The sequence below is a fragment of the Chionomys nivalis genome, chromosome X (assembly GCF_950005125.1).
Source record: "Chionomys nivalis chromosome X, mChiNiv1.1, whole genome shotgun sequence".
Classification (NCBI taxonomy): Eukaryota; Metazoa; Chordata; class Mammalia; order Rodentia; family Cricetidae; genus Chionomys; species Chionomys nivalis.
In genome coordinates this window covers 107903807-107917666 of record NC_080112.1, presented here as the reverse complement: position 1 = coordinate 107917666, position 13860 = coordinate 107903807, and the positions used below count along the sequence as shown (strand labels likewise).

The following is a 13860-nucleotide window of genomic DNA, read 5'->3' as shown; positions in this document are numbered from 1 at the left end:
CTGCCATCTGGTAGCCTGCCCTCTGCACCCCCCCACCACTTGCTGGGTGTTTACAGGCTGCCTTATCAGCCTGGGGAATCTGGGCCTCACCCAACCAGGGCCCCGCCCAGCCCAGACAGCCTGCCCAGAGCCCTACCTGCTCTTTCGTCTGCCCCAAACCCCCTGGCAGGCAAGGGGTGTGGAGGAAGGCTTGCTGCCTGGCACCGGCCCTTAGTGCCTGGGGCCCTGCCTGGTGGGTTAAAACCTGACTGACTATTCATAGTGCTTTATCCAGCTTGCCCAGGCTGGGGAGGGCAGGCTTTCTTTTTCCAGTTGACATCTCTATCTGCAGGCTATGGAGACAATAATAAAATGCTGAAGGGCTGGGGAGAATTTACCTTAGCCTTCAGTGCCTTAGCCACCAAGAAATAAGCCAGGGAAGCACTATATGGGGAGGCTCTGAGAAGTCCAGGCAGGCTGCTTCCAAACTAAAATGATACTGGCACTCCACTATGAATAACAGAAACTAAAGATGGAGCTGAATAGAAGGCTGTAGGCTGAGGATGGTAGCACGGGTGAAGTTCAGGAATCCTTTCAAACAGCCTTTGGTCTCCACTCAGGCTTCAGAGCCCAAAGTCTCTCCATACCACTCCAAGATCTGGTCACACACAAAATGACAAGATGAGACAGAGCTAACCTCGGAGCAAGTTCTCTCCTCAGAACACAAGGGCCTAGCAATTTGTTCTCAAAAGTATTCTAAACCAAGGACACAGAAGTGGCAGGCAAATGATTCTGCAGGTGATAAGATTTCCCTTCCAGCCCCTTTCTCAAAAATCTCTAGGTTCAGACCTACCCGTAGGCAGGGCCCACAAGGATAAGGACTTTTCACTGAATCTGGCCAAGTCTCACTCTAGGAGTCAAAGCTATGGTTCAAATTCCACTCATCTTCACAGGCTCCTGGGGGTGTTTTATTCATTGACAAATGATTAAGCTATCTATCAATTGATTGATATATAGGGCAGGAGATTGAAATATTCAAGTGAATACCAGACATGTATAGTGAGAAATATAGCACCTGGAAGGCAGAGGCAGGGGGATCTCTTTGAGTTCCAGGCCAGCCAAGATACATAGAGAGATCCTGTCTCAAAAAGAGGGACTCATATTTCAGGGCTGGAACTGCTGTTCAATTGGTAGACCACTTGCCTAGCATGCATGGATCCTTAGTTCCATTCCAAGCATCATAAACTGCTGTGATGCACACCTGCAATCCCAAGCACTGAGGAGCTAGAAACTAGGGGATCAGAAGGCTATGCCCATTCTGTTACATAATGAATTTGAAAGCGATTTGGACTACATGAGGCCCTATCCCAAAATAAATAAGCCGAGTGTCGAGCAGTGGTGGCGCACACCTATAATCCCAGAACTCAGGAGGCAGAGGTAGGCGAATCTCTGAGTTCGAGGCCAGCCTGGTCTACAGTGTGAGTTCCATCCAGGACAGCCAGGGGTACATAGAGAAATCCTGTCTTGAGAAACAAAACCAAAACCAAAATAAAATAAAACAAAAAGCTGGGGAGCAAATGTTACATCACAAAGAAATGTTATGAGAACAAGTCTTCTAGCTCAAGAATCCAATTTAAGACGTTTGTAGTGGCACACTTGAACTGTTTGGTCCCAGTATTTGGGAGACAGAGGCAGATGGATCCCAGTTGAGTACAAGATCAGATAGAACTACATGGTAAGACTCTCTCTCTCTCTCTCTCTCTCTCTCTCTCTCTCTCTCTCTCTCCCTCCCTCCCTCCTTCCCTCCTTCCCTCTCTCTTTCTATACATATATAATACATGGAAAATTCTGCTAAAATAGTTTTGCCATTAGTGTCACATGGTTCTTGAAATCTCAGGAGGAGATTTCATGACTCTCAGTGCTCTTACTATCTGGTCCCCATTTCTTTCCTCTATCAAAAAATTTTGGCTGAAATCCCATCTCTACAGAAACAGTCTTTCCTACCAGTTAGAAGTGGAGCGAGGAGAAGCTTTTTGGTCGATATATGTTATATGAAAGAATAATAAAAAAATTAAGTTTCACATAAAAAATAAATTAAAAAGATAAAACTCAAACCAATTAGTGTTGATATATTGGTAGCTGATACTGGGTGAACAGGTCATTTCTCTCCTGAACACATTCCTTTTTCCTTGACACCAGGTCTCACTATGGAGCCGAGGCTGGCTTTGAACTCACAATATTCCTGTCTGAATTTCCCAAGGGAAGAGATTACAGGTCTGTACTGTCATACTCGGTTTTCCCTTTGTTGCTTTCTTTATTGTTTCTATGTTGAGACAGCCTCTAGTTGTGTTGCCCAGATCTAGTTGTGTTGGCCTCAATCTCCTGAACTGAGGCTCAAACAATCCTCCCTTCTCAGCCTCCCACATAGCTGCACTTGGCTTGCATTTTCATTCTCAGACACCATCGAGAGACTTTTACCTAAGGTGTCAGGGTAAGTAGAAGGGTGGGGCAGTCAGTAGGTGAGCTTGTTGGTAGTGTTGTCTCTTGTCCCATCATCAACTTCCCATGCCAGTGATCTCTGTTATGAAGCTATAGGGGAGTAAGTGTGAAAGCCTGAAAAAAGATAAAAGCTGTGCTCCTCTTTATTGGGAGTAAGAAAGATCAAGTTCCACTCTTGGTCCTGCCTCTACCTAACTCCTCCCTCAGCCTCTGAGATGATGCCAACTTCTTCAGGACACACATTGAGATCTGTGGCTATGGCCACAACCAGCTGGACTCCGACTCAGCAGAGTCCCAGAGTCCAAACTCATCTAACTTGGTTTCCAAAGGTCCTTAGCAGTCTGACCCCACCCTACCTACTCAGCCTCGTTCCCATGATTTCCCAACTCAAGCTGGGCTTCTAGCCCAGTGGTCTCCTCATGGTCCCCTGAGGGAACATTCCAGCCTCATTCATGGAATTTCTCAGGCTTGCCATCCCTTAGTGATCCTTTTTGTCTAATCAAACAGTACCCATCTAGCAAGGTTCCAAACATGTCCCCTAACCTCACAGAGCTGTTTATGTTCTAGTAATTACAATCCACACCCACAGAGCCCCCCATTAAACTCCCCAGAGCCTTTAAGTTCTGTCACAAGATCTATTTTAGCCCACGTGGTCTTGAATTGCTGATTATTTCATGTGTATCTTTTCTTTCTCCAGCAGGCGGTAAAACCCATGAAATCATGCTGTATTTGATTTTCTTTTGTTTCCAACCTACAACTGACCATCCATGAATTAAACCCACAAAAACTGTCAAGATACAGATCCTAAATGATTTTAGGATTACAGTCTAGAAGTACATCTAGAAGTACAGTTGTCCTGCAGTTGGGAGACAAAGGATTCAAGGAACTCAGATATTACTTTTCCTCTCTGGCTGCAAGCTTCTGTTAGAGGAGCAAATGACAGATCACGTTATTTGCCCAAGCACCATTGAGGAGGCAGTGGATAATCAAGCTATCATCAAAAGCATTACTTTTTTTGGTACAAAATCACAGTCCCACCCTGGGAATATTGGGTTCTAGTCACATCACTGTACCTTTGGGAACAGTGTCATGATTCTGTACCAGGTCTAAGATCCAAAATGATGTGAGATAATGGGATATGAGAAAAACTGTATGAGGCCAAAAATTTGTTGTTTTTGGTGTGTGTGTGTGAGAGAGAAGGGGGTAACAACGTCTTGCTCTATACCTCAAGCTGATCTCAAACTCATCGTTCCATGCCTCAGCACACAAATAGTTAGGGCTACAGGCATGTGCCACCACGGCCAGCTAAACTTTGATTAATGAGATCTGCTATCTTGGCAGACATGGTTGAAAGGGGATAATATAGGCATTCATACAACAATGTATGAAAGAAATCTTGGATTTATCACCCAAAATGGGCAAAACCAAAACCTTATTCTACAAATGTAAAGTTAAAGTACCCGTTAGCCACAGAACATCACTAAACAGCATCATCTAAAACAACAGTAATATCGAGCACACACCTGACTATAAGATTCAAAAGCAAAGAACTGGAGTAATTTTCAATAATTAGTGCAAATAGGGTATATTCAAGTATTAAAAAATTATACAGTTTTAAACTTCATATGGTATTGCAAAGGACTTAAAGCAGACAAAATCTGGCGTGGCAAGACAGCACAGCAGGTGATGACCTGAGTTCATTCCCTGGAACCTACCATGAGGAAAGAACTGACTCCCAAAAGTTGTCCTCTGACCTCCACATGTACTTGGTGGTGTGAGTGTGTGCTCACACTCACATATGTATCAACACACATCTACATCCACGCACACACACTAAAAATTTTTAATTATTTTAAAAATGATCAAAATAAGGCTGGGAAAGTTCTTTCCTAGCCCACACAAAGCTCTGGATCTCCATACTGAAAAATTAACTCAAAATGTATCACAGACCAAAATTTGAAGCCTAAAATTATAAAAGAAAACATATGATGAAATAGTTGTGATTTAAGCCCGGGCAGAGCCCTTAGATGCAGTACTGAAAACATGATCTATAAAAGGAAAAATGAAGGCTTAGGACATAGTTCAATGGTAAGGCACTTGCCTAAGTACGAAAAGACTTGAGGTTCAATTCCCAGCTCAATAGGGAAAGAAAAATAGTGATTAGTTGCATTTTGGCTAAGACTGAGTGCAAAACTAAAGACTTCTAGAACTAGATTGTGGCATACAACTGTAATTCCCAACACTTGGGAGGTGGAGGAAGAAGGATCAGAAAACAGAGAATGTTTATAAAGCAGGAATGTCATAGAAGTCTTGCAACTAGAGTTTATAAAGGACTTTATTGGCAAATAGACTTGAGCAGACATTTCACCAAAGAAGACATATAAATAATAAATAAGCACATGGAAAATGATTAAAATAGTAAATCATTAGGGAATGTAAATTGAAATTACAATGTAACACAATGGCACATCTATGAAAATGGCTGAAGGTAGAAAGGCCACCCACCCACCCTTATATTCCAGTGTTATTGAAGATGAACAACTTGGGCTTCTCATCCTTTGGGGGAGGGTAAAATGGTAAAGTCATTCTGAAAACAGTGTAATGATTTCTTTAAAAGTAGAAACTTCATTACTGTTATGATCTAGTTACTTCTCTTCCAGGTATTTAACCAAAAGAAAAGGAAACTTATAGCCACAAAAAGATTTGCACACAGATGTCAGAGCAGCTTTGTTTGCAATGGTTTTTAAAAACTGGGAAAAAAGCATCAAATGTCCACAGGCAGATGAACAGATAAACACTGTGTGTTTTATCCATACAATGGAATGCTACTTTGCAATAAAAAAGAATGAAACATCCGACAGGCATGATGGCACAAGCCTTTAATCTCAGAACTCCGGAGGCAGAGGTAGGCAGATCTCACTGAGTGAGAGACGGCTGGTCTGCACAGTTGAGTTGCAGGGTCAACCAAGGCTACAAAGTGGGACCCGGACTCAAAAGAGGAAGGGAGGGAAAGAGGGCGAGAAAGTGAGAAAGAACAAACACTGATATATACAAAAACAAGGAAGAGTTTTAACAAAAATATGCAGAGAGAAGCCAGACCAGAAAAGACTGCATGATTCCAATTATATGAAACTTTAGAAAATGCAAACTAATCTATAGTGACAGAAACCAGAGCAGTAGTTGCCTTAGGATGGGAAGCAGGATTGCTAAAGGGCACAAGGAAACTTCCCAGAAGCTCCACATATGCTAGCTCTCTCTTGAATGTGGCAATGGTTTCATGGGCCTGTACATATGTCAAATAGGATCAAATTGTGTACTTGGAAATATCTGCCATTTATTGTACATTGATATAACTTTAGTAAAGCTATTAAGTAAAATAAAAAGAAAAGGTGTCTTGGATTGTACAAAATAACAACCAGTGGGAGAACTACAGAACTAACCCTGCTGGCTGGTAGTGGTGCGCATCTTTAATCCCAGCACTCAAGAGGCAGAGGCAGGCTAATCTCTGAGTTTAAGGCCAGTTTAGTCCAGGACGGCCAGGGCCACACAGAGAAACTGTGTCTAGAAAAACAAAATAGAAGTAACTGTGAAAGAAAACACTGACTATGGTTTTGTCATTATGCGGCATTTCTTTGTTTACAGCATCACACTGCTTTGCCGTAGTAGCGAAGACAAAAAAGGCAGTATATCTCATGTTTCCCTAGAATAACATATTCTTTGATGCTACCAGTGGGAGTCTGATTCTGAACCTGGAACTTATCACACATGCTGATTGTGGTGGGCTTATGATGTTGTACCTCTGGCTTTCTCATGCCAATATGTTTTATCATGCAGCCTGGAATGCCCCTAGAACATAGCCAATGGTCTATCTTTCCTCTTTTGAAAGGCCACCTGTCCTTTCACCTCCAGGAATCCTTCCCCAGTAAAGCTAGGGAAGAAAAGTGATCTTTCTCCAGGCAAGTCATTAGCCCCACATCATGCAGCTGCTCACAGTAAGAGCACACATGTCCCTGACACTCTAGAATGGGGGTTGGAGTCTCTAAGAAGGGGTCTGGGTCTTTCTGTCCTCCTCTTTTTCTTTTTTAGATCACTGTGGTGTTAAAAACCTGGTCACTTTGTGAGCTTGTAAAAAGGTATCGGCTGGCTTTCTGCACAAGGATTTTCAGACCCAGAAGAGTTAGACGAACCACTTTTATCCCAGAAAACACTGGAAAAACACAGATTACCACCTCAATTTACACCTGAGTACCTCTGTTATCAGGTTATCAGGTTTTAGGGAGGTGAAAACTAATTGTCCACATTGCTCAAGGCCTAGCTTCTTAGCCTAAAGGGTGGGGACCAAGGAAGTCAGTAGCATGCTCCACTCAGGGCATGCTAGTTAGTCCCTTATATCCAGTTACAGCAGATGGGACCTCCAAGTAATCTCCTGGAGGGCCTCTGGGAAAGGATCCTAAACCCTAAAATCTCCTGGCCAAAGGCAATGCCCCAGACTCAAACAAAGGCCTTTGGGCATTTGTCCAGCAGGCACCCAACATCTCTGTAAACTGAAAGGAGGGAAAAACAAATCAAGCAGTGGTAAGCACAGAGTTGGCCAACTGGCTTCCAGAGTTCTACCCTCAGGAGGCAAACAACAAACCGATGATTGCTAAACAGTTCCCAGGGGTAGAATGCTATGCCTTCTCTCCAAGGAACAAACTTCCTCTGATTTCTTCTTCTTCTTCTTCTTCTTCTTCTTCTTCTTCTTCTTCTTCTTCTTCTTCTTCTTCTTCTTCTTCTTCTTCTTCTTTTTTTAAAAGACAAGGTTTCACTTCGTAGCTGAGGCTGGCCTGGAACTTGCTATATAGGCCAAGCAAGCCTTAAACTCTCCATTTTCCAGCTTCAGTTCCAAAAGTGCCAAGATGGCAGCTGTACAGCATTACACCTAGCTCATTTCTGATTTCTTCAGTGAATATTCAAAATGAAAATAATGAAGACAGGGAAAATGGCGATATTAATACAAATATTAAAAACTTAAGCCCCACTCTTTACACATGTGTGGGGGAGGGTGCCAGGAATCATATGTGGAGGTTAGCGGGTAATTTGCAGGGATGGTTCTCTCTTTCCACCATGTGGTTCCAGGGACTGAGCTTAGGTTCACCCACTGAGCCACCTTGAAGGCCCAAGCTCCACTCTTTGAAAAAGATTGATTAGTCATTAATGTGTGCTGTGTGCATGCTTATGTGAATGTGTGTGGTGGGAGGGGTATCTGCAGAGCCAGAAGAAAGTGGCAGACTCCCTCAAGCTGGAGTTACAGGCAGGTGTAAGCTGCCTGACATGAGTTCTGGGGTCTGGGGTCTGGAGCTTCTGGCCACCACGAAGAGCAAGCAAGCTCTTATCCACGGAGCCATCTCTCCAGCCCCTCAAGCTCCGCTATTAACTGCAGTACTCAGAATGGCTTTGTAGATAATGCACACACAAACATGCACACACATGCACGTCCACACATGCTGATTCTTCCATATTCCCTCTTTATCCTTCATCATGGCACACTTAACAAAAATGGTAGCAGAAAAATCTGCAAAATCCTGGTGTTTTCAGGAATGGGGTGGCATATCCTGCCAGCACTTCTGGGAAAGTGGTAATCCAGAGATCTTGGAAAAGTCTGAGGTATGTGAACAGGGAAAAGACTGTATGACTGGCAACAACAATCTCAGCCCAGAAGTGATAATACCAGGGAATATTTATTGGGTGGGTACAATGTGCAAGGTAACATGCTCAGTGTTTTACTACATTAACTCATTCTTCCTGTGACATGGACAGTGAGACCCAGAGAGATTAAGTCAATGAGTCCATTGTCACACAGCCAGAACCTGGCAGGTCTGGGATATGAATGAACGTAGATTGTGCACCCCTCCTGGAGACAGAAATGTTTCTTGAGGAAGATATTGTGTCAGACTAGAAGAAGGCAGGAAGCTTTCAAAAGGGAAGGTATTCTAAGAGGCAAGAAGTATTCACAGTGGACAAGGAATGGCCTACCGTCAAGTAGGAACTTAAGGCAAAGCTTGTTCAACTTGAATCACCTACTTAACCTCTTGATGTTTTGTTTTGTTGTGGCAGGGTGTTTTTACTACGTAGCCCTGGCTATCCTGGAACGCTATATGTAGACCAAGCTGGCCTCAAATACAGAGACTGCTGCCTCTGCCTCTCAAGTGCTGATATTAAACGTGTGTGCCACCACACTCTTGTTTCTTGTTAGCCTCTTTGAGAAATGTTCCAGAACTTTCCTTGAAGACCCTGCTACACAAAATACCTTTCTCTGCTGCCTGAGCCTCCCCCTTCGTCTGGGAACAGGCTGGGTCTCTTTGTCAAGAAATCACCATATGACACAATTTCCCAGTTCAAATCAGGGCATTCTAGTAGGTTCCTTTAGGTGTTTAAATTCATGGAGGAGAGGCGAAGCCAGAAGAAGCAAGGAGAGAACAAACTGATGTGGAGTGGAGGTAGTCCAGGTGTTTTCATCCAACTAAACCTAACAAGAGCCAAAGCCCTCTTTCCCATCCAGCCACGGAAGACACAAAAGTAAAACAAATACAAGGTGAATTTTGGTGGTCAGGCACAAATGTGGGACTCTCTTGACTTCAATTCCAAGCTGGCTGGGGGAGGAGGTAGTGATGAAAATCTCTGCTCTCTACCTCCAGGGTTCCAGAGAAGTCTCAAAACCCGGGGAAAGGTTGGAGCTAGGCAGCCCAATTCTCCTGTGAACTACTGTAGCATGTCAGGTTTGATGGTTTCTACCTCTCACTTCCCCTGCTTCCCTCCCTCCCTTCTCGCCTAGCCTGCCTGTGTTGGAGGGTGCAGTTCATAATGAGATCCTCTCAGCTTGGGTGGCAGGGAAGCCTGACCACCCTTTGTGTATTATCAATACAGGCTGGCTCACTGTCTAGGCCAACCATTTTGTATGTCCTGAAGTGGAGATCGAGGTCTGCACGAAGCCACCCACACTCACTGACCTGCTCTTTTATGTGACATGCATTTACCAAACAATCATCCAGGCTTCGAAGGTCAGTCTGTGGCTAGGGAATAGAGAGAAAAGGCGTCTTTTCTCCCTTTTCTGCTCAGCCACATCTCCCCCTCGCTGCCCCCGCCCCCTTTCAAGGTCTAGCTCTCACTCGAATCCCTCACAAAGCCTTCCCTCCCTCCTCTAGCTGCTGCTGACCTCAGAGTCCTGGCCATGCTGGCCTCTGCTCCAACAAGTACAATTAGCACCTGACCAGCCCCTGGCCTGGCTGCTTGTCCTCGCCTCTGATTGTTTCAGCTCCAGCGTCATCTTAGTCAGTTTTGCTCCACCACCTCCTTCCCTCAGCTCCCCCACAGCTCCTAGTACAGGTTGGGCACACAGTAGGTGTTAATAAATGGCTGCTGAATTGAAACTCAGCAGCCCCTATGAGGTCAGAACCCTCATAAGCACCCCGACCAGCAGTTTCTTGGCAACCAGCGCTGGGGCCCAAGCTACAGGGCATTAGCAGCACAGCCGCTATTACAGGACACACGAGGCTCAGCAGCCAGAGATTTGCAGGCAGGTTGGTGTTGATGAGAAAAGCCCCTGACCCCTAGGAAAGAGCCTGTGGGATTCTGGGTGCCTTTCATGAGTTTCTTTTCTCCCCTGCAGAACTAGTTTTCAGTCTGCGAACCACAGAAGGAATAAATTGGCAGTGAAGCCAGGGACCTTTTTGCAGCTTAGAGGACCAGGAGTGATAACCAAGGCCAGGTTGGGGTCAGGCCCAGAACAGAGGAGCGAGGGTTGCCCAAGGCTCTTCTTAATTCAGCAGGGGACCCTGGGATGTGAAGGAGGTATGCCAGCTTGTGAGCCCTTCTATTCCACAGAGATTTGGGGGTGTTTGGGAGGGGTCCTAAGTAATGCCATCCTGCCCTGACACCCAGTAAATCACGGTCCAGATGCCTGCTACTTGCAGCCCCTGCATGAGCCCACTTTCCCTTACTTCTCCTTCTCTGGAGAGAAGGGCAGTCTTGAGGGACAGATAGCATCCAGACCAGGACAGAGCCCTGGTCCCCATGAAAGGAGAAGCCTTTAGTCTGGGGTGCCTGGCACCCCATCCTGGCCCAGGAATTTGAGTTTGGCTTTATTTCTATTTTGTAAATTTATTTTGTGTATGGGTGTTTGGGCTGTATGCACATCTGTGCATCACACGTGTACCTGATGCTCAAGGAGGTCAGAAGAAGATGTCAGAATCCCTGGAACCGAAATTACAGATGGTTATGAGACACCATGTAAGTGGGAGGAATCAAAAACAGCAGTGCTCTTAACTGTTGAGACAACTCCTTTAGTTTGGCTTTAAACTACATTATTTACACAATGTATCCACTCTCTCTAGACTCCTACATCCTACCACTGTTTCAGCCTACAGACTACCCTGGAAGGCAAGTGGTTTCCTCCTCATAGCCACATTTTCTCTGCTGACACTTCAACTGGGGCCAGCTCAGTACTAGGACCAGGTCCCAGCAAATGTTTGCTGAGTTGAATCTTAGGCACTGTATTAGCCATATCATAACGCCAGTTCCTGTGTGCTGTGTACCACACAGTGTTCTAATAAGCAGCCTATATGTATGAATGTATTTGTTCCTCTCCAACTTTATAAGGTAAGTTTCTCTTGCCACGTAAGGAAATTAAGGCATTCAACTGACTTGGGGCACATAACCAGAAAAAGGACAAAGCTGGGGTTTCAACCCAGACAGGCTAGCTCTAGTGACTGGGGGCAGAATGAGAAAGTTGGGAAAACCCAGGACTAAAGGGTTTCCTGGGAAAGCCATACTCTCAGCCAGTGGCTGACTGGGCTTTTCTGGGTCCAAAGCCCTAAAATTTTGCAACATTAGAGGTTATTTTGAGTATGTTATAAATCAGCCTCATTTTTAAGACCCAGAATATAGCAGACGAGGCTCAAGCTGTTGTGCCATCACTTAGCACTATGTGAAGAAGGCTGGGTTCAGGGTCCCCAGAGTGGACAGGGGTGGGCACTAGTTCCTGAGGAGCCAGCAAAACAGTACAGCGGAGGGAGGAATGCCAGGCATAGCTGCAAACAAGCCACTCCTTCGGCTCACAAAGAGAGGCTGGATGAGGGTGGCAATGGTGGAGCCTGCTTCATATACAACCCCCTACACACAGACACACACACACACACACAAAACACACAAACAACAAACAAATAAAAAAAATACAAGAGATGACTGGCTTTGAACCCAGCACCGGAGACACTCATCTGCAAGGCAACTCCTTATGGCAGCTCCAGGTTGTTGCTGATAACCTCTGCACACCTAGAAACAGCTCCTGCGAGTTTTTTTTTTTTTCCTGCACTGGGTCAAGGAAGTACTTTCAAACTGGGGAAATCTTGCAACTGACTGACATTCTTCCTTGATTGACCTACAAATTTCCTGGGTAGTTTTGATACCAAAGCACTGTCTCCCCAAAGAGGAGAGAGCTAGATAGGTTCCCTTCACCTCCCTCCATCCTGGCATTCAGGCCAAGCAAAGGTCAGCTCACAGGAGTTGAGTCCCTAATGGGTGTGCCCACCAGCTGCTGGAGCCAGCTGTGGTGGCTCAGGCCAGGGGTGGTGACCTCACTTCCGCTCTTACCTCCTTAGAACTCCTCCCATTTGAGGCCCCACCAGGCCAAAATCGAGAAGTCCAAGGTTAACTGTTACTCCCCACTTTAAGAGCTAATTAAAATGATTAGCTACAATGAACTGTCAAACATTAACTAGAAGAAGCTGCAGGACCAGACAGGCCTCTATCTCAGGCAGAGGGATGAGGGGAAGGAATCAAAAGGCCATCAAATCGCTGGGCTCCTCAGCTGGGGTGCGGTGGAAGTTGGGGGCACCCAAGAGAAACCCGTTGAGCCAAGGTGCCAAGGGATCAGGAGGTAACTCCTCAGGAAGTCTAAATCCCAGGCCCGACCCCGACGAAAGGGCAGCAAAGTTTAGGGGTACCGTGGAGGGGACAAAAATTCATAAAGTGATTGCCAGCTCAGCAGTCTCTGAACCGCCAGAGCCAGACTCTGGCATTGGGGGACCTTTGCGCTGTGCGGTGGCTGAGTCCCCTCAGAAGTATCAGGGGAGGAGGCCCAGAGGCGGGAGAACCTTGGAGAGCGGGAACGCGGGAGCGGGAAGCCTGGCGGCTGGCTCACACGGAAACTCCAGCCCCTGCCAAGAGGTCTCTATTTTGGCAGTTCAGGTCTCCAAGTCATAGGTTTACGTGCGAGCGTGCGAGCATGTGTGTGTGTGTGTGTGTGTGTGCGCGCGCGCGCGCGCTCGTGCGTGTTCGCGCACGAGTGTGTGTGTGTGTGTGTGTGTGTGTGTGTGTGTCTAAAGCGCCTGTGAAAGCCCTAGGGGCCACCGGTTCAACCTTGTCGCTCCAGTTTGCTCACCCTCCTGCCCTCAGGCGCTGAGATTTGAGGGGGGGGCGCCGCAGTAACCACGGGCCCTTCCACGGAGCCTTAGTCGCCCCGAGCTGAAGAAGGCTTCTGCCAAACCCTTCTACTTGTCACCTCAGGAGCCCGGGCTCCACAGGGTACCCGGTGGAGCGAGACGAAGGCGACTCTCCTCAAGCCTAGGCTGACGCGCCCTTCTCGCACCCCGCCCGCCCGCCAGCCACCAACCGACCCTACTCCCCGGCCTCAGCGCCCTTAATTCCCCCACTCAGGCAAACTTTTCGAGGTCTCCCCGCGTCCCAAGAAGCGGCGCCATCGACGTACCTGAGGTCCGCTGGTTTGCCGCTCGGGTTCAGTCACACGACCGCTCCTCGGCTTGGTGGCCGAGCGCTCCCCTCCCCGTCCCAGGGCTCGGGGGACCCGAGTTCCCACCCCCTGCCAGGCCGCCTTCTCCCGCCTTGAAAGCGGGGGGCTCCAGGCAAGTGGCGCCTGGAGCTCGGCGCCGCCGAAAGGAGAAGTGGAAGTTGAGCTAGGCGCCCGGTCCGTCCTCGCGGCCGCCCGCCCGCCCGCCCGCCGGGGGCCGCCGTCGCCCGCCCTTCTTCCCCTCCCTCCTTCTCTCCTCGGGGCCCGCCTGCCCCCACCGCCCCGCGCCCGCCCGTGACTCACCTCGGCGCCGGGGCAGGCTGGTCCGGGCGGGCGGGCGGGCAGGCGGGCGAGGCGAGGCGCAGGGCTCTCCCACACGTCGCTCCGCCGCCAATGGCAAAGTTGGAGGGCGAGATGCAAACACCAGGTGAGACGGCGGGCAGGCGAGCGGGAGGCGGTGGCGCCTGGGCTGAAAAGAGAGCTGGGGTGGCAGCTGGGCGAACGGAATCCGAAGGGTTCCAGGGAGGCCGGGCCGCGCCGAGGGAACGGCGGCGGGGGGCGCCCGCGGAGGGGCCGCGAGCCGGCGGGGGAGACCTGAG

General features: G+C 47.6%; 1 protein-coding gene across 2 annotated transcripts in view; it reads right to left on the bottom strand.

Annotated features, from left to right (window-relative positions):
* Positions 1-13588, bottom strand: part of Elf4 (E74 like ETS transcription factor 4) — a 38301-nt gene extending 24713 nt beyond the window's left edge. The window contains exon 1 of one of the 2 annotated variants that reach the window (XM_057759623.1): positions 13565-13588. The gene's annotated coding sequence lies outside the window, so the exon portion shown is untranslated. Of the gene's footprint in view, positions 1-13222; positions 13273-13564 lie in introns of those variants that run through there. The other variant, XM_057759622.1, reaches the window with a different exon arrangement.
* Positions 13589-13860: the final 272 nt, after the last annotated feature.